We start from the raw sequence: 20,559 nt of genomic DNA on the forward strand, positions 1-20,559 counted from the left end.
GTCAAATTTCAAATAAGCCCATGGAAACACTCTTTTTTTTTTTAAGGGAAAGAATGAAGTTCATAGGAAAACTACCTTGATTATTAATCAAGTTTGAAGTCTAATTAAAGTATGTAAAAATAGTTAAAAACACCTTGCAAAATCGGAGTCATACTGATATTCTCTTTATAGTGCTAAGCCTATGTTAGAGCAAACATTAAGACATTATTTTTGTGTATATATGTATGTGTGTGTATGTATGTATCTGTGTGTTTATGTATGTACGTGTGAATATATTTTTTAAAGAGACCCTTTTCCTGGTGGTAAAAACTTGCTTGAATTAGAGTATCAACTGGTGGTTATAAATTAATGTGAAGTGACTGGGTTTGCCTATGAAGCTGCCTTCAAACACAGTAGGATGCTAATAGGCAAAACCAGTGCCACTTGGTAACACGGGTCAGGTCACGAATGTCGAGCATAGGATGAAAGAAGAACTTTGTCATCTCCCTACTCATAAAAATGGGGTTATCAATATTTGCCTTTCAGGTGGGTGATGTCGGTTCCACTGGAATGGGACTCCATGACAGCAGGGAATTTGTTCATGGCTGTATGTTTTCACTGCCTAGAGCAGTGCCTGGAACATATTAGGCATAAAATAAATGTTTATTACATAAATGTATTAATTGATGCAGATTGCTTTTTAAGGTGCATAACAGAAAGTTTTCAGACTTAAAATCATCAGAGGCATCAAAGGTGTTAACTGGCTAGCCAGTCAGTCTTTATGTATTTCCCTCCCTCCCTTTCTCTCCCCTTCCTACATCCTTCATGGGAAGTATACATCCTCTGCTGACGTTCTTTACCTTTGCGGCATAAGGTCATGAGAGATGACGTTCTGCCAGGAGGCAATAGCTCTATTCCGTTATCTATTAAACAATTCCCAAGCACCTGCGCTGGGCCAGGCATCATGCTGGGCACTAAGAAGACAGAACCAGTCGAATGGCTCTTGAGAGGTTCACAGGCCAACCTGCTCTGTGTGATTTGCAGAGGTGATCACCAGGTTATTATGATTGCAGAGATGTTGACAAGGCAAAAACTCTGGAGACTCAGTAAGATCCCAGATATTTTTCTTTCTGAATTATTTTCCTGCGCTTTTTAAAAGAGAAAGGCCTACTGTATTGTGAAGATAAAGATTTTTTTTTATCATGTCAGACATTCAAATCCTCAGACACATAAATCCAAATACAATTAACCCTGAATCATAAATTAGACCTAGGAATTTGAACAAGGAAGTTTTATGGAAATTGAGATATCTGATTCATGTATTTTATCCCAAATGAAATAACTTTTCGTAAACCTAATGCAGTTGGACATGTGTTTTGTTTTAAAGTTATCCGTACATAACTTCAGTTATGAGGAATAACAAGTGCTTTAAAAACTAACAGTGCTTTTAAAACTTACAGTGTACATGTTCAAGTTTGTCTAACCTGTAACCTAAATTTTCCCATTCTTTGGCCACCTGATATTGCTACTTCTGTCCCCCCACCCCAAGAACCTTGTCAAATCAGCTATCCACTCCACTTGCTGGCAAGGCCAAGAACAGGAACATACCTTTTTGGACAAAGCAGCCTACTGACAGCAAGGAGAATCAAGGCCAAGAAACAGGGTCATTTTTATATATAGAAAAATAGATGGAAGCAAAAGGGATCCAGCCAGCTAGGGCCAACAGTCTGGTTATTTACATAGGCAGAAGAAGGGGAGAGAATATTAGCAGAGATTTTTGTGGACTGAAGTAGAGGGTTCTGAGTCTTAATACAGAATGATTTTACTTTTTACAAAAAGACATTTTAAAATATTGTAAGGATATTATTTTTTTCCAAATGAATGTCAGCAAAAATCATTACATCTACCTTGAAAGGTAGGCAGCTTTTTTGCTTAGTTTGCCTTAACCGGGGAAAATATGATTCACTTCTCTGTGTGTGTGAGTCAACCATATTTTCGACTTGGTTGGGAAGTACTGAATTCTCTTTTGAGTGGTCATATAACTATTGTGTGAGCCTCATTTTTTTTTTTTTTAACCTTCAGGGATTTAATTAAATCAACTACCAGCTTATGTATTTGGATAGGTAGGTAGAGGGATACCTGGGAAGTAATTTTAATCCTTTAGGCCCCAAGTCTGAGCATGGACAATGAATCCGCATTGGGCAGACAATGGGAAACCATGCAGCACAAACCTGGAGTGGTGGATTGCTGCGGGCATTAGAAGAGACGTGTCCGTTCCCAGCTGGAACACATCATTTAGTCCTCTGACTTTTACTGAGCACGCACTATGTGCTAGACGTTGCGCCTGGCACTGTAGAAGAAAACCTCCACTCCTTTCACATCAAGTAGTCCGTGAGGTCCAAGCCGGCAGAAGTCTAGGGAAGGGAAGACAAAGTGCTAATGGAAAGCCTGGGGATCCTGGAGTTCTTTGTATTCTCCAAGCAGACAGTCTGTATATTCTAATGGGAAGCTTGGGAACACTTAAATAAGCATTCAGATGTGTTGTGAGTCAGAGCTGTGCAAGGCAAATTTTGAAAGATTAATTAGGAAACGAGGGGAGAAGTCCTCTTCCCTGTAAGCAGTTTCAAACTGGGCGTTGCAAGTAGTGCGGTTTGGCTGGATCTTTTCAGCAGCCTAATTTTCTCTTTTCGGGTCATAACCAGCATCGTGTAGCCTCTCTCTGTCCCTCCTCTTCAAGGCAAAATGCAAGAAGGCCATGTGCGAGGTGTGTGTGTGTGTGTGTGTGTGTGTGTGTGTGTGTGTCCCTCGGCCGGCTGCGCGGCGGGGGGCGCGTGCTCAGCTGCGCCCCCTTCTGGAAGCATCTCGGCCACAGAGGGCCGCCGCGCCCAGTGGTAGGCGCCGTCTGAGCGCCGCGCGTATCGGAAGGCGGAAGGCCGGGTCTGGTGGGCAGTCAAGGCGCAGCGGCCCTGCCGGGTGCCGAGGGGCCAGCCCAGCCCAGCGCCCGCACTCCCCGTGCCGGCCCAGCAGCCCTGTCTGCTCAAGCCTGCTCCCTCCGACTCCTCCCTGACAGCTTCCATCTCAGTCCGCTCGCCGTAACAGGTAACACTCGCTCCGCGTGCTTCGAGGGCTCAGAGGCTGGTGGAGCGACTGAGGCCCTTTCGGGAAACAGCGACCAGCCTAGCCATCTTTGTGTTTCTGCAGGCCAGGGACGACGGGCTACTGGAGGCCTGTGGCGGGAAAACCAGAGCCGCCGCCAGGGTCGTGGTGTAAGGGGAGGATCACGAAAAGGCTCAGCCCCATCAAAATGAAGTCAGGGTGAAAAGCACTGCTTGGGAGTCAGAGAGCTTTGGGTTCAAATCATGGCTGTAAACACAGCCTTTGGATGAGTTATTTAGATACTTGGAACCTCTATTTTCTCATCTGGAAAATAGAAATAATAAAAGTGACTTCATTTATTTGCGGTGCTGATTGAATATTAGCAACGGCTGACATGATATACTCAAATGTATCATCATCATCATTTAATGCTGAAGTATTCAGAGCCTATTTCACACAAGGCAGTCGCAGGACAGAGCATCAACCTCTCCAGCTCTCTGGGGTCTGAGGATGTAAAGGTAGAACCCAGATATAAGACTACACAAATAGTGGCTGCCACCTGGGCTGAAGAACCCATCCTCTGATCCTTTTGGACCTTTGGGACAAATGTGACCAAAGTCAGGCCACCAAGGCCTGGATGATAATGTTCTACAACCAGAGGAGTCCTGTATGTGGGAATGACGTGGAAAGACAAATACCGCATGATCTCACTTATACGAGGAAACTAACATAGTGAAACTCGTAGAAGCAGCGTGTAGAATGGTGGGTGCCAGAAGCTGGGGGTGACGGATGGGGAATGAGATGTTGATCGGGGGTATAAAGCTTCACTTCCGCTGGTTGATGAGTTTTGGAGATCTAACATACTGCAAAGTGACTGTGGTTAACAATACTGTATTGTATACCTGAAACTTGCTAAGAGAATAGATCTTAAGTGTTCTCACCACACACACACACACACACACACACAAAAGGGAACAAGAAAATAGTAACTATATGAGGTGATGAATATGTTTTTTATCTTGATTGCAGTGATCATTTCACAATGTATATGTATATCGAAACACCCAATGGTACACCTTAAGTATATACAATTTTTATTTGTCAATCATACCTCAGTAAAGCTGTGTGTGTGTGTGAGAGGGAGAGAGAGAGAGAGAGAGAAAGAGACACATTCCCAGTCCTGCTTTCCATATCCCAGTCCTCACTATCCTTGTCTCCCAGCTGATGATGGATAGATCCAGACTTGATGAGTATGAATTCTGGGGCAGGAGCAATTTCTAACAGACTTCATGCTTCCACTATACTTCCCTCAGGTCTGCTATGGTGCTGTGGTGGTGATCTAGGTAAAATGAAATAATTGCAAAAGAAGAGGGGATAGGAAGCAATACATTTAATCTAGAATATTTACAAATAATATATATCACATCCATAGCTATTTGTGACTTATTCTTGATAGTAGTTAACACATATATGTTTGCAAAAGGTGTTCTTTTTCATAGAGTTAATGGCATCCCTATAATGATGTCACTTGAGCTCACGTGATTCTCATATACTTTCTTGAACGGAAGAGAAATGAGTAGGGTTCCTCCAGGAGATGTGTAAGGAGGTATGTCACACTTTAAATATCATCCATAGTGTACAGGAACAGAAAAAAAGTTTGAGAGCTGCTAGGACTGAACTAGGAGTTGGGGATCATGATTTTCTTCCAGGTTTGTCCCGGCTCTTGGATACTCCCATTTTATTTTAGTACATACTGTTGAGGAGTAGCCGTTTGACCTAAGTAACACTCAGCTGAGGAAGAAAGAATGTTGAGTCAAGAGTCTCTAATTAAGAATATAGAGGAAAGGGCGCCTGGGTGGCTCAGTCGGTTAAGCGACTGCCTTCGGCTCAGGTCATGATCCTGGAGTCCTGGGATCGAGTCCCGCATCGGGCTCCCTGCTCAGCCGGGGAGTCTGCTTCTCCCTCTGACCCTCCTCCCTCTCGTGCTCTCCGTCTCTCACTCTCTCTCTCAAATAAATAAATAAAATCTTTAAAAAAAAAAAAAAGAATATAGAGGAAAATGAATTAAAAATGGCGATAAGTATTTTTCAGTATCTTTTATAGACAACCTCTTCTGTCTGCCTTTTAACCAAAGCCAACTAAAGGTAGCTAAACACTTAGCAGTTGGCCATGACAGTGAGACAACCCAGAGGCGCTGGCAGTATGGGGGTCAGCTCGGGCCTGAGGTTTGCAGAGCACTTTCCCTCTTGCTTGGGTTTGGGTTGAGATGATCACCTTAAATTGGTTTCCATCTGGGCACCTCAGGATTTCTCTTCACTGAGATGGTATATTTGTCACAGAATCTTGACCCTGAGTTATTACTATAAACCGGAGTCTAGAAAAAACCAGAGAATGTTGAGGCATAGCACATAGCATCTTATATTGTGGTTAATTATATGGGCTTTGATATTAGAAAGCCTGGGTTCAAAGCCAGATGCAGCCGCTTACCAGCTTTGTGATCCTGGAGAGTTTAATCACTCAGAGCATCTGGTTTCCTTTACTGTAACATGAAGAGAATAATGATAGTCCTTATTTCACAGGAAAATAGGCAGGATCAAATAAAACAACGTAGGTAACATATTTGGGAGAGGGCCTGCCGCAGAGTAAGTATTTAATACACGCAACTTGCCTGTATTATTGTTATTAGTGGAAAATATCAGGACTTGCATTTTGCAAAATAAAAAAAGCAAGTACCTGTTGTTTTAGCAGTGAAGATCTGAATATTATGTGAGTTTCGAAGATGGGAATTGGGGCAAGAGAATCAAACTGTGGACACAAGGTCCGTTTTTGCAATGGGTTTCATCCCAGGAAGCAGTGGGCAGAGCCTTCAGCTACGTGGTTATCCTACACTCAGCTGAGATCTGTCGTCTGACAGGAGGGGCTGCATTTCTCACTGCAAAGCTCTGAGCATCTTGGACAATACCTCCTTCCACCTGGATTGAGTTACTAATGTTCCTTACAGGGCTCTCTTCCTCAAGGGTAGATGTGTACTACTCACTTATTTATGGAGATTAAAGCTTTCCTTTTATATTTAATCCACCCTTCAGAGTTGGCACTTGGGATGACTTTTTTTCTTTTTTAATGAAATTTCCAATTTCTGAGATTAGGGTATGCATACTTTAAAAACTTTTTATTTTAAAATAATTTCAAATTTACAGAAAATTTGCAACAGATTATTATGTTATTATTATTATTATTATCAAAGGACTCCTATGTATCTTTCATCAAAATTTCCCAATTGTTAATGTAGGGAGCCACTCAGAACCTCAGAGTTGGTATAAATATTATTTCAAGCTCAAGATATTTGAGAATCAAGAGATGCAGGAAGAAACCTTCCTGGGGCTTTCCTTATCTGACTAAAAGCAGCAATTTCTGGAAAACAAGACTACCATAAATTCCTTCTTTTGGGAAGATCTACTCCCAGAAGGGTAAACCTGAATAAAGCCTTCCCCAAATTCATTCATTGAGGAGTTTTATGGCCCAGAGGGAGACAGAAAGATCATTCATACCCCTGTAGACAAACACTATCACTTTCTTATCTCTCAATAGTTCTCCTAAAAACCCATTTGTTTTTCCTAAAGAAACCCCTTTCTCTCTCCTTTCCTTCCATCAAGTTAGGTGTATAAGCCTCTCGCTCAAACCAGTTAAGAAGCCAGCTACTTCTTTCGCTTGCTCCCTGTGTACATGAATAAATCTTTTTCTTCTGTTAATCTGGTTTTTTTGTCAGCTTAATATGCAGCCCCAGGGAAAGAAACTAACAGGATAGATGACAAGTTTTGCTTCCTCTACATTAACATTTTACCACGTTTGCCTTATCATTTCCTCTCTCATGGATATTCCTTAATTTTTTCCAAACCATTTGAGAGTTGTAGACTTGAGCCCCCTTTGTCCCTTCATACTTCAACGTGTATTTCCTAAAAATAAAGGCTCTCTTTTATATAACCACAAGAAATTGATGTTGAACAATATTATCATCTAATCCACAGACCTCACTAAAAATTTGCTGATTGTCCCAGTAATGACCCAGTGATATCCTTTATAGTTCCAGGATCCAGTCTAGGATCATGAGTTGTATTTAGTTGTCATTTCTTTTAGTCTCCCTCAATCCAGTCAGTTCCCTAGTCTTTCCTTATCTTTTATGACATTGACAGTTCTAAAAATTTACTCTGTAAAATATTTCTCAATTTGGTTTTTTTTGGTGTTTCCCCATGGTTGGATTCAGATTATACATTTCTGACAGGAACATACCAAAGTGATGTGTTCTTCTCAGCGTATAACATCAAAAGGCGCATAGTATTTATTTGTCCTATTACTGTTGTTGTTCCCTTGTGTCAGTTGGTTAAGATGGTGTCTGCCTGGTTACTTTATTATGAATTAGTAACTACTACTTCACTTATCTATTAGTAAGCAATGAATAAGCATTTTGTGGGGAGATGTATTGAGATTATCTAAATATTACACTCATCAAATTTTCACTCATTAGTTTTCACATCTATTGATGATTCATGATTAAATCAATTAGTACCATGACAGTTGCCAAATGGTGATTTGCTAAGTCCATTATTCCTCTATATTTGTTATTTGGAATCCTCTTATAAGGTAGAGCTTTTCATTTCCTTTCATTTATTTATATAGTAATTAATTTATATCCATATGGACTCATGGACTTCTATTTTGTTCAGTGTGTTATAACCTGTCCCTATTATTATTTATTAGCCCCTCAAGCTGGCTCCTGGGTCCTTTATACATGCCCCTATCATTCTTTGAGCACTTCTTCACTTTCTGGCACAACACAATGTTCTAGGCTCACCTGCTGTTTCCCTGCAGCAGCCCTGGAATCAGTTATTTCTTTAAAGAGTTCTGGATTCTTTTAGTGGAGAATGGAATTTAGAAACCATGAACCTGGTGCTCACTGGTACTGGAATATCATTGCTTTTAGGTCTTCTCAGCAGATTAGGAAGTATGACACACTCACATGTATACACACATCTATCTGTTTGTCTATCTATCCATCCATCCATCCATCCATTTCTCCATCTATCTGTATATCCAAAAACCATGAATTTACACTAATACCTTCAATTCCAATCCAACAACACAGGGTTTATCCTTTTCTCTCTTACCTATTTGTAACTCCCTTCTCCATCACTGAAAAACCTGGCTGCCACTAACCTCAATACATGTACTTATTTGGTCAATTGTCCTGTGTGTAACCAGTGTCCTAACCACACAATGAGTCTCTTTGGCTCCAGCCCCACTGACCAAATTTTTACCTTAACTATGGGAAATGGAAGGGACAGTATATTTATTTTCTTTAATGAAGCCTGAAGTGGAAGTTCTGCTCCTCAGTGTAATGTAAGATGTTTTTCCTACTTAACTCTCATTCTAAGTTCAAAGCAGACAAGTAAAAGCCTGAAGTGAAGGTTCACATTCAATTGTTACAGCTAGTGATTGACTTGGCCAGTGGTTATCTACTGTGCTTATTCTTATTATCAGAGGCTGATGTAACGCCCTATTGAAGCCATTAGTTAATCATTTTTATTACCTTATGGACAGATCTGCCCATTTTAGTGCAACCAATGTGTTTGATTAATGTAGGTAAAATACCAAAAATCAGATTTTGCCACGAGTTTACACATACCAGATTTCACTCATTTCTAAAATTATAACCAATATTTTGGAATTCAGCACTTCAATATACTTAACCACTGTTCAGGCTTGAAGTATTATTTATGATATATAGCCCTTGAAGCCTTAGTGGTTTGAATGAGTTTTCTTAACCAGTCCTCAAACTTTAATGAGCATCCAAACTCCTGTGGTGATGGTTAACAGTGCGGGTCCCTGAGCACACACCCAGAGATTCTGATTCAGTAGTGCTGGGCATTGCCTCCATTTTAATGAGATCCCCGGAAGTTTCAGGAGCAAGTGGCCCAGGGACCACACCTTGAGAAACACTGAACTAGCACGTTTTCACTCAAGTTCAGGAGAATTCTAGTTTAGAAGCTGTAGTTGGTCATAGGTAGTCATGTGCAAGGTAGAATTGGTCATTAGTGTAGCCGAGGGGCAGGGTTGCAAGAGCATCTGGCTCCGGGGATCCCAACCAGACCAGGTTCGGCCACTTTTCTGAGGACAAGATCCAAAGACAGAGACATGAGTGGTGGTGAAACAAAAAAGGGATTTATTTCAGTGAGGCCAACACCGGGAAGACAGCAGACTAACATCTCAAAGCCTGTCTCCAAAGTGCCAGAAATACTTCCAGGTTTATATGAGGAAAGTTTGGTGAATACGTGCAGGTGGGCAGTGAAGGTCAAGTTGATCATTGTCTGAGGCTCAGTCACACAGGGTCTTGCTGGTTCAGTGCAGTGCTTATTGTGTGAGGGGGTAGTTTCAGGTCCCATTAGGAGATCCTTTGCCTGAAGAGACTTTTGCCTGAGTTAAGAGATGGGCTAGAAAGAAGAACTTAATCAATTATAAAGTTTGGGGTCAAAATGGAAGTGGTTGAAGTCCTTTTTCATGAAGACCCATGCAAGCTTTCATAGTCAAGTGTATCGGTGGGATGAAAATTGGCTTCCAGGATCTACAATTACAGGACAGATGTATCAGTTTGTTCATCAACATTCATGTGTCAAGGCTGTGCTGTGTTGGTCCGACAAGAGTGGCAGCAAAGCCAGAACCTTGGTCGACCAGGCAAAGCTGCAGCATGTTGTCCCCCAGGCGGCCAACCCGAAGGGCCAGGCTTTCAGGACTTTGGGTTTGGCTGGCTAGTGTTCTTATTAACTAAGACTCAGAAGTGACTGGAGACAGACTGAGTACACATGCCACATGATCCTGGTTCAAGTCTGTTTCCTTTCTTTGGTTTTCCCTGTGGAACAAGGACAGATGACTGAAAAAATTATTGTCTTCAGCAGAAAGAAAGCCACTATCAATCATCACATATTTAATCACTTACTCTGAGTGCTTTCACAAAGAGTGTTGCATTCAATCATCATAAATTACCTGGTGAGGTGACTTTATTATCACAGTTCCACAGATGAGGAAAGGGAGGTGCAGAGAGTATGAAATTTGTGTGTGATCACACAGCTAGTAAGTGGACATGAAGAGTTTTGACTCTTGGTCTTTCGTCTTTAAATCCAGTGCTTTGTGCGATGAACATTGTATCGGGCAACCTCTTGTATTTTGACTTTGCTTTTCCTTTCCAAAGGATGCTATTCAGGAAAACAGACACTGTCATGGATGAAAGTAAGCCTAACCATAGGACTCATGCATATTGGGAGCATCCATACTAGCCTCCTTCTCTCCTCTCCCCATATCTACAATCATTAGAGAAAACAGTAGACTTGCCTGCTACAGTCCTGGGTCTTGCCCTCTCATGGTGGAGTGGGAACCAGGCTTTGGTTATGCAAAGTGAAAGCAAAGATCATCTTCTGAAGTGGAAATATTTCATAGAGGGTTTTCTTCCTTTACATTTGTACAATAAAAAGGACCATTTGGGTGATTTCACAAGAAAAGACCAGCTTGCCCTCCAAGGATTACTGTAGAGCTCATCACCTCCATATCTAAAGTGCTACTTTGGATACCTCCCACCTCTGTCAGCTCCGTCCTCTCAACATTTCAGCTCAGTGCCCATTATAGGAGTCAAGGGTCCCGTGGTCCTTAGACCTCAATGGCAGCACTTGTGTTCATGACCCAGAAGAACTGACCAACATCTCTCCACTTGTAAGAGCTAGAACCAGAACCCAAAGCCAGATCTCCTGACATCAAGCAATTCCTCTTTCCTCAGAGCCTGGCAGTGGGTGTGAATGTGTGTGAGTGTGGTGGGTGGGGGTGTTGAGAGGCTAGACAGTAGCCCCCAGCTCTCTCCTAATAGTCTCCCAGATTTTGTGTAAAATACTTGGATCAGTCCAATTCATGGTCCCTTTTCCTGGCACCCTACAACTCAACCCATCCAGTGGTGCACTAGCACAGTAGCCCCTAAAGCTCAGTGCTTTGGGGGGATGCCACAGAAATAATACCAAGAGTGTAATATGAAACATCTATACCCATCATCATAACTAATCTATCACCAAGTTGGACTAATTTTACTCCATAAATATCTGCCCAATGAGTCCACTTCTCTCCATCTCCATTGTCACCATTCCAGCATAAGCCGCCATTGTTTGTTTCTACTGGGGCTGCTGCAAGAGTCTCCTAGGGTCTCCCTCCTTTGTATACTCTGGTGCCTCCTTCAGTGTATTCTCCTCCCTGCATCCCAAGGTCAAGGGCTTCTCTCTTGACTGTCCTAAACAGCTTTCCCCTAACTGTTTTGTCTGTGTAATATCCATTTATTCTTCAGATCTCAGCACCAGCAAAGGTCACTTCCTTAGGGAGGGTGGGTGTCCTTGCCTCCTAAGTTCTTATGCTGCTTGCTCTTATGGAAATTTCCTCTTTAACTTCATGGCATTTACCTCCATTGATGATTAAACAGTCATCTGCATGACTGTTGCATTAATGGCTGTCTCCTCTGCTAGACTATAAAATCCATGAGAAAGGGGGATACATCTGTATCATTCTTTTTCTCTCCTTTCCCTCCTCTATTTCTCCCTACTTCCCTTCTCCCACCTCACTTGGTTTTTGTGTGTGTGTGTGTGTGTGTGTGTTTTGCCATAGGAATTCTGTCTTCTCACTGAGCAAAACGTATGAACTATTCTATATGGAAAAGCAAAAGATGGAAGTTATTCTCTTGAAGGGCAGGCTTCCAAAGATCTGAGATGTTCCACTAAAGTCTAAGTTAAAGTAATTCTGCCAAGGCCCTGTACCACCTTTTAAGCTTATAACACATTTCTCTCGCTTATGCTTTTGTTTTTGCTGTTTTCGTTCTTCCACAGTTTTATTTATTAAATTTTCAATAGAAACTTTCAAAATGAAACAGGTGAAAGTAGTATTATGAACTTTCATGTACTGTCACCAGCTTCAACAATTAACCACGTCTTGCCAAGCTTGCTCCATCTTCCTCCTTCCACTTTTGTTGGTAGTGGGGGTGGTGGTGGTGAAGTAATTTAAAGCAAATGCGGACATCATATCATTTTATCCACAAATAGCTCAGTAATTAACACACAAGGATTTTTAAAAATATTACCCCTAACAATAATAATACTTTCATGTAATTTTAATAATATATCATTCCCCATCCATGCTCAAAGCTTCTCCATCCTCTAAAAACGATTCTGTAATTGGTTCGTTTAGGTTAGGATCAAACAAGGTCCACATGTGGCATCGTAGCCTAAGTCTCTTTTAACCTGTAACTATTCCCTCTTCTCCCATCTTTTAAAATTCCACTTGTTTGTTGAAGACATTGGGTCGTTTATGAGGTACAATTTCCCATCTTCTAAATTTGGCCGATTGCCTCCTCGTCCAACTTGTTCTTTTATCCGCTAGTTCTTCTGTTTGTTCTTCTATTACTTTCAAACTAGCAGTGAGATCTTGAGACTTGATTAGATTCAGATACACCCTCTTTGGCAAGAATAACTCCTAGGTGGTGCTGTGTACCTCTTGCATCACATCAGGAGACATATGATGTCCCATTTTTAGTGATGTGAAGATTGATCCGGAGATTAGACTAATGGGAGACAATTCTCCATGGGGCTCTTGCATCTCCCTACGTTTTGCAAGACAAGATTTTCACTGCCTTTTGTCTACATTATCTTTTCAAAGATGTTTGCATATGAAGAAAGAGATGGTGTCTGTTGCTGGAACAAAGGACAGACAAGCTTGCTGTACAGTGTCGAATATCAGAATTCCCTAAGCTTGGGATTCCTTTCTTATAAAGCAACCCCCTACGTGTACAAGGTCATCTCACCCTTTTCCTGTTGCTCTATTAGAAATGAGGCTCAGGGAACCAGTGTAAAAATGATGATACTAAAAATAACCACTGCTTTTGCTGTGAGTAATTGATGGTCCTGGATCTCTGTATGAGACTGGATTCTCCAGAGAAACACATACACACACAGGGCAGAGGGGGTGGGGGCAGGGAGAGAGACAGAGACAGACAGAGAGACTGATATGCTGTGAGGAACTAGCTCAAGTGATTTTGGAGGCCAAGAAGGCCAAGATTGTAATCATGCAGCTGCGAGAGCGCAGAGAATTGCTGGTTTGAGTTTCAGTCCAAGTCCGAAGGCCTGAGCAGCAGGAGAGCCCCTAGTGGGATAGTGGTTTCAGTCCGAATCCAGGTCTGAAGGCAGGGGAAGACTGCAATGTTTCAGCTCCAATACAGAGATAATTTTTTCTTTTTCAGCTTTTTGTTCTAGTCAGGCCTTGGGTGGAGTGGAGGAGGCCTACCCACATGGGGGAGGGCAATCTGCTTTACTCAGTCTACATTCCAATGTTAATCTTATCCAGAAGCACCCTCACAGACACACCCAAAAATAATGTTTAAGCAAATATTTGGATACCCCATGGCCCAGTCAGGCTAACGTATAAAATTAACCATCATACTCTTTAACCCAGAGTCTATACCTTTAATCAGTTTCCGTGAAATTTGGCAGGTTAATCTGTTAGCTTGTAAATAGAGTAAAATCTCAATGACCTTCACAGCTCTTGATACATACTTCAATAAAAAATAAAAAGATTGGTCAGTGGGTTCAGGTTGTGTCAGCCTGATCTCTCCATTACGAAACGTCCATCACCTTTTCATCTAAAGATTTAGTATTTATTGATTTTCATTGCTTAGATTCATTATTTTATTAGGGGTTGCAAAGTGGTGTCCATCTAATTGTATCATTCTGTTTGCATTTATTTAGTAGGAATGTTTCTACAAAGAAGAGTTTTCTTTCACGCTATTTGGTTATGCTGAAATCCAATTTATGCAGGAAAGGCAGGATTAATTGCTAGTTCTTTCCTGTTATTTACTAATTTTAAGAATAATGAGTTGGTGTGGTTGAAATCTCCAAAGTGATCATTATGTTTGCCTTTATTATGAACTTATGGATTTTTTTATATTTCATATTTTTAATTCATTGCAGTTATTCTTTTTGCTCAAATTAATCCATCTTTGGCCATTTGGAACCCCTTTGGATGGTTACTGTCACCTTTAAATATGATTGCAATAGTACTTGATAATTTCTTCACTTTCTTGCCCAACAAAGTGGCCCGGATCATCTTGCACACTCCTCCTGCTGCTTACTGGAATCAGTCATTTCTCCAAGGAGTCCTGATTTCTATTGGTAGGACATGGTCTTTAGAAGACACGATTTGGGTTGAGGGGTGCTCAAAGCTACTGGCTTGTTATTGTTTCCAGGCCCTCTTAGTGCCTAGAGCTGGGAAATACATATTTTTTTTAAAGAAAAAAGAATCATGCATTCATATTGAAATTTCCAATTCAAATTTTAAGGTATAGAGTTTTACTGAACTTCTTCGATTTTAGATTTATCTTTTATGCTGAAAATCTTGGTTCATAATTATTTACATGTTTTAGTCTATAACAAACACATAATCATTTCAAATATTACTACTATCAGTAAGATAACCAGTATGATTCATGTTATTTATGGTTCTTTTACTCTTAGGCTTTTATCTTATATCCCACCCAGGATATGGAGTTAAAATGCTGTATTTCACAGTTACTTGAAACAATTATTTTCTGTGCGGTTATGCCACTAATTTGATATACTTAGGTTTATTTGTTTTCAGTATTTACACAATGCTTTTTAATTTTTGATTTAATTTTATTCTTGCTAATATAAAATATTTATACAATTCCAAATCCTCTACCTACTCTGTTCAGCTGCATCAAAACTTGAGGTGGGGGGGGGTGCCTGGGTGGCTCAGTCGGTTAAATGCCTGCCTTCGGCTCAGGTCATGATCCCAGGGTCCTGGGATCGAGTCCCGCATCGGGCTCCCTGCTCAGCGGGGAGCCTGCTTCTCCCTCTGCCTGCTCTGCCTGCTCCTTCCCCTGTTTGTGCGTGCGGTCTCTCTCTCTGACAAATAAATAAAGAAAATCTTAAAAAAAAAAAAAACCTTGAGGTGGTCTTTTCCTACCATCTATTCATTCATTCCTTTATTTATTCAACAGATATTCGTGAAGCACCTGTGCTAGGCTAGTGTGGGGTCTACAGTAGGGAACAAACCGGACGGCAGTCCTTACCCCCATGGAGCTTGCATCTTAGTGTGATGTTTGGAGAAACAACTCTCTTGACAATCTCTGCAGTTCTCCCTTACACCTTCTCTTCCTGTCCCGCCTTGGTTTCTCTTCTCTTCTCCAGGGACTCTGCATGAAGCAGAAGTTGCAAGTGGTCTTGGGTGGTGAAGGAAAAAGAAAATTTCCCTCAGTGCCTTTTTCTGTTTTCTCTAAATTCACATTATGAAATATTAATTTCATATATTTCAAATATTAATATTAATTTCAAATATTATATTAACTAATATTTGAAATATATATTTCTGAGGCTGAGTTTATGCATATGAAAAATGTATTCCCCATATTCTTGAATCTGGGTTAGGCCTCTGACAGCTTTGACCAACTGAACATGACAAAAGTAACACTATGCCAGTCTCAAGTCCAGCCTTTAAGAGAACTGATAGTTTCCATTTCCTTCTTGGAAGCAGTTGCCATGTCAAAAGGAAGCCCAAGCAGCCACAAGGAGAGACTCCAATGGAAAAGAGGGAAAAGGATTGAAGTCCCGGGCTGACAGTTCCTGGCTTGTAGCCAACCACAATTTGCCAACATGTGAGTGAGCCATCTCGGACGTGAATCTTCTAGTACCAGAAGTGCCCACCGATGTCCTACGGTACAGAGATAAGCTGCCCTACCAAGCTCCACCCAAACTGCAAAATTTGAGGAAAAAATAATTATTTGAAGCCACTACAATTTGAAGTGGTTTGTTATGCAGCAATAGAGAAGTAACATCGTAGGTCCTCATTGAGAAGTACTGCTATTCTAGAATATTTAAAAGTATTTACAAGGCTAATCTCTGGCCAGAAACCATGAGTTTTTGCTCAGGGTCTGATGCAGCTGTGTGTCATCAGGGATTTCTGTTCACATCTTACCATTTAGATTAAGAAACTGTAATGAAGACTGTCACCTACAATTCAAAGATTTCTAGCTCTGGCAATACTTTTTCTTGTCTGTATTTGCTGCAATCTTCCTATTCCTTGTCTTTGGACCTCCATGTTGATTTGCTGATGATAAGTTTTATTATCATTATAATCATACCCCTTTACAAGTCATAGTTCTTATAGGTCAATCCTCATTAGCTAGTTTTCATTTATTGAGAAAACTTGCAACTCATTTGTGTCTATAGGAGTATTTTTAAAATTTTATTTATTTATTTATTTGAGAGCGAGAGCATGAGCATGTGTGAGCTGGGGGCAGGACATGGGGGAGGGAGAAGGAGAGGGAAAGAATCTCAAGCAGACTCTGAGTCAAGCACAGAGCCAGAAGTGGGGCTCCATCTCACGACCCCAAGATCATGACCTGAGCCGAAACTGAGATTTGGAAGCTCAACCAAATGAACCACCCAGGCACCCCCATTTTTTAAATCAGATCTGCAATAGATTGATTGATTACCACAGAATCAGACGACCCCAAGGGATTTCAAAACTCCTCTGGCTCAGCTTTCCCTCACTTGTAGACAGATATTTCATTTCCCAATATTTCCAGGAAGATCCCAGCCTGCAGGGTAAAGGGAAGAGATGCAGAGTAGCCCAGCAGATTTGGAAGAGGAGGTAGAGATGGGGAAAAAATTAAAAATGGGAGTAGGGAAGGGAGACTAAACAATGGGACAGACTCTGCCCTCAGAATTCAGTGGGTGATGCACCTTGTCCTGATGGAACCTCAGCCTGGTCTGCAGGGCATCACTGGGTAGTACCTGTGGGTGGCTTGATGTGTCTGCCTCTACGAGCTCCCAGCTTATTGGTCATTAGATATTATTTTCAACACTTGGTATGTCCTACATAGCCTATATTTAGGAATACCTCTGAAACACGACATCAGAAAAGAAGCCATCAGCTAGATAACACGGACTTTGCGAAGAGTAATGGGAAAAACTGAAGCCAGCTCAGTACAAGACTGAAGGTCAGGGACAGATCCCCTGACCTGTTTTCCAGAAAGGGGGAGGGATAAGGAATGCCTGGCAGGTGACTCAAACCTCAGAGAGGAAAACAAGCAGGGGAAGAAATGCTGGACTGGGTGTGAGGACTGAAAGATGGTAGAAAACAGTCTCACTGTTCCCAAATTTTTGTGATTACTCCCCCCTACTTTTTCTTTCTTTTTCCCTTGAACTAAGGAGACATGTAATGAGGATGGCCAGCAGAGGGCCTTCAAATGAACATTAGCACTGAACACTTTCATGTCTGTGTGAGATCTTTGAGCTTTTGGTTCTCTTCCCTATAGGATTTTATCTTAAGAAAATGAAAAAAAAAAAAAGCAAAAATACCTCTTCACATTTTATCGGGAAATAGTAGTAAAAGACTACAGACCTCGATGCATGTCGCTGGCATTGAATTATGATTGTTTGCAGTATTTCAAGGAGAACCAGGTACTTCAGCAAAAGGTCAGTAGGTGGCAAACTTCTACAACCCTTAGATTGAAGGCCTCTAATGGGTAGATTACTTTCTAGAGAAATACTGGAGGCTCTTGCTTCATTTATGGGGGGTATGGGTGGTGGTTGGTTTGTGTGTGTGTGTGTGTGTCTGTGTGTGTGTGTGTGTGTGTGTCTGTGTTATGTTGTAAAACACACTGAGTGAAAAATAAGTCTCTTTTCAAATAGTTATTAAGACATTTACCAATTAAGCTAAATAGGCATGCATCAAAATCAGTCACCCTGTCTCTCGTGAAGGTCACCTCTGAGTGTGCTTAGTTATCTCAACCCCTGTGGGAGAGAGGATGGGATAGAAGGTCCCTAAATTCTCCTTCATTTAGAGACTGTGGTGTGAGGTGTTCCACTTGATCCTAAGTCTTATCTGCCCTCAAGAAGCCTCCCCGTGTCTTATGACTGGAAGTTGATGGAGAGAGTTCCCAACTTACATGGTGAGATAAGGCTTGGATTATATTTTTGGAGGAAATTATTTTGGGGCAATGTTGAAGGATGACAGGAACATCTGAGTAAGTCTATTGGCATACAAAAAAATAGGACATTGTAAAATAACATTGTGTTTCTTTCCTGAAACCTGGATTCAACGTTAACATCTTTCATTCCTGGAATCCAAATTTAGAGTTTGTGCTAATGAATTCTGAAGAGTATTTCTTTATCCGTTCTCTCGGAGGGTCATTTCCTGGTAAAAGGCTGTTCCAGAACCCCCGCGATCTTCTCCAGCACTGACGTGTTGTTCTTGGATGGGATGGTGCCATTGCTTTGCTTTACACCTGCGGGATGTGTTAGGGACATAGCCAGGCCCTCAGCCTCCGTTTGTCGTGGACATCTGCTGCATTTACTCAGTGTCCTTGAATCCCTTCTTGGGGGGACTGTGCATCCCAACTCCGTGTAGTTCTGCAAGGCTCTCAATCACCTGGGCCTGCCCTCCCAGAGTGGTGGAGATGTGAAGCAGCATGGCCGCTGGATTCTTTTGGGGATTTGATTTTCATGCTGGAGGGGGAGCGTGCAATATGATATTTTATTTCCATCCTTGCTAAACTTGTAGGATATATCACTTTGGCTGCTAATGCTCTGATGCCTGTTTGACACTCTCAAGTCTACTTGGTCTAATACTGGTATGGCCACTCCAGGCTTCCTTTGATGAGTGTTGGCATGGTACACCTTGTTCATCCTTTTACTTTTAACCTACTTGTGACAGTATATTTAAAGTTTGTTCCTTGTAGAGAGCACAGAGTTGGTTCTTACTCTTTCATTCAATCTGGCCACCTCTGTGTTTAAACTGTGTTGTTGGGACGCCTGGGTGGCTCAGTCAGTTAAGGGGCTGCCTTCGGCTCAGGTCATGATCTCAGGGTCCTGGGATCGAGCCCCATGTTGGGCTCTTTGCTCAGCGGGGAGTCTCCTTCTCCCTCTCCCTCTGCCTGCTGCTCCCCCTGCTTGTGCCCTCTCTCTCTCTCTCTGTCAAATAAATAAATAAATAAAGTCTTTAAAAAAATAAACTGTGTTGTTGACCATTTACATTTAGTATGATCATTGAGGGATCATGTAGAGATCATAGGTAGATTCCTACTCAGTAAGTCCAGGAACCAGGCTAGAGCCATACTGATTGATTGCTACCTGTGCTCTGAGTATAGTCAAATATTTTGCCTGTCACTGCCGCCCTTAGGAAGATTTGTTGACCTAAAAGCATAAAAGCTATGTCTCTGTCTGCAGGGTGGATAGAAACATATATTTTGGGGGGGGGGTTTAAAAAAAATAAAAATCATGGGCCCTCTTTGTAGCAACACCTGGGGGCTACAGCAAGGTACTAAGGGCAACACAGCACGTTTCTGTGGACAGGGCCTTCCTGGCTGCACCCCTAAGCCTTGACTCCTGCGGGTTACAGAGAGAATATCAGAAAAGGTTTTCCAAGGCCTCCAAAGAGGGATGGGAGGAGGATGAAAAGAGAGCCATGGGGACTCTGTACAGCACGTGGGATGGACAGCCCACTTCTGGGACTGCATAGAAAATAGAGTTGATTCTTGGAGGATGAGTAGCACCATCTAAACTGAGGTGGGGCCCAAGTCCGCAGGACAGAACCACGGGACTTGCAAATGAGCAATCATGCTACAAAGCCCGTGCTCAGAGTACAGTAGGAAGTAACATCAGCCAGGGAGGTTGGGGTGAGTGCTAAGGACAGGGAGGTCGATGCCCAATATCATCAAGATGAGTATCTCTCAGTTGAAGCCAGAGAGGACAAAGGGCAGCACTGATGAGGTATTCCCCACCTCTCCCAAGGACAGGGTCATCATCCGGGCCTCTCCTTCTTACCCCAGACATGGACCCTGGCTGGGGAGAGAATCCTAACAGAATGCGTTTTAAGCCAGAAATGCCTGAAGTACTTTGAACTGGGAAGAGGACAGATTCGACCAGTAATGGAAGTGAGAACTTGAGAGCTAGGGTGACAGAGAAAGAACATTCCAAGAGCGTACGCTCTGACACTTTTCCCTTAGTAACCCCACTATTTATCCTTGAATATTTACCTTGGCCCATTGGTATTTTTATTTCTGTTGGATAAATTCTGAGAAATGATTTGCAAAGGCTGTTGGCTTTAAAATATACCTCTTTTATCCAGACACCAATTTAATTCCATTATTTAAAAGTTTTTCAGTTGATTCCTTTGGGCAGTGTAGGCATATAATCACATCTGTGAATCATGGTACATTTATTTTCACAGTTCCATGGTTATGTACTTCTAGCTTTTGTTTCATGTCTTGGCGAACAGACCAGACTTCTAGAACCACAAAACATTCTAATTTTGTTTCTAATTTCAATGGGAATAATACAGCTACTTAACTAACATATACTGAGCAGTTATTATGTGTCAGGTACTGTCCCAAGC

The 20,559-nt window shown here is 41.7% G+C and overlaps 1 long non-coding RNA gene across 4 annotated transcripts in view; it reads left to right on the plus strand.

Moving 5' to 3' along the window:
* The first annotated feature begins 2,854 nt into the window (after positions 1 to 2,854).
* The window catches only part of LOC118546290 (uncharacterized), a 92,056-nt gene continuing 74,351 nt past the window's right edge, over positions 2,855 to 20,559 (plus strand). For 2 of the 4 annotated variants that reach the window (XR_013440710.1, XR_004922520.2), the window contains exons 1-2: positions 2,855 to 3,078; positions 17,480 to 17,639. This is a non-coding gene — a long non-coding RNA (uncharacterized LOC118546290). Of the gene's footprint in view, positions 3,079 to 15,706; positions 15,876 to 17,479; positions 17,640 to 20,559 lie in introns of those variants that run through there. The other 2 variants (XR_013440711.1, XR_013440712.1) reach the window with 2 other exon arrangements.

This window comes from Halichoerus grypus, chromosome 8, assembly GCF_964656455.1.
Source record: "Halichoerus grypus chromosome 8, mHalGry1.hap1.1, whole genome shotgun sequence".
In the NCBI taxonomy this organism is placed as follows: Eukaryota; Metazoa; Chordata; class Mammalia; order Carnivora; family Phocidae; genus Halichoerus; species Halichoerus grypus.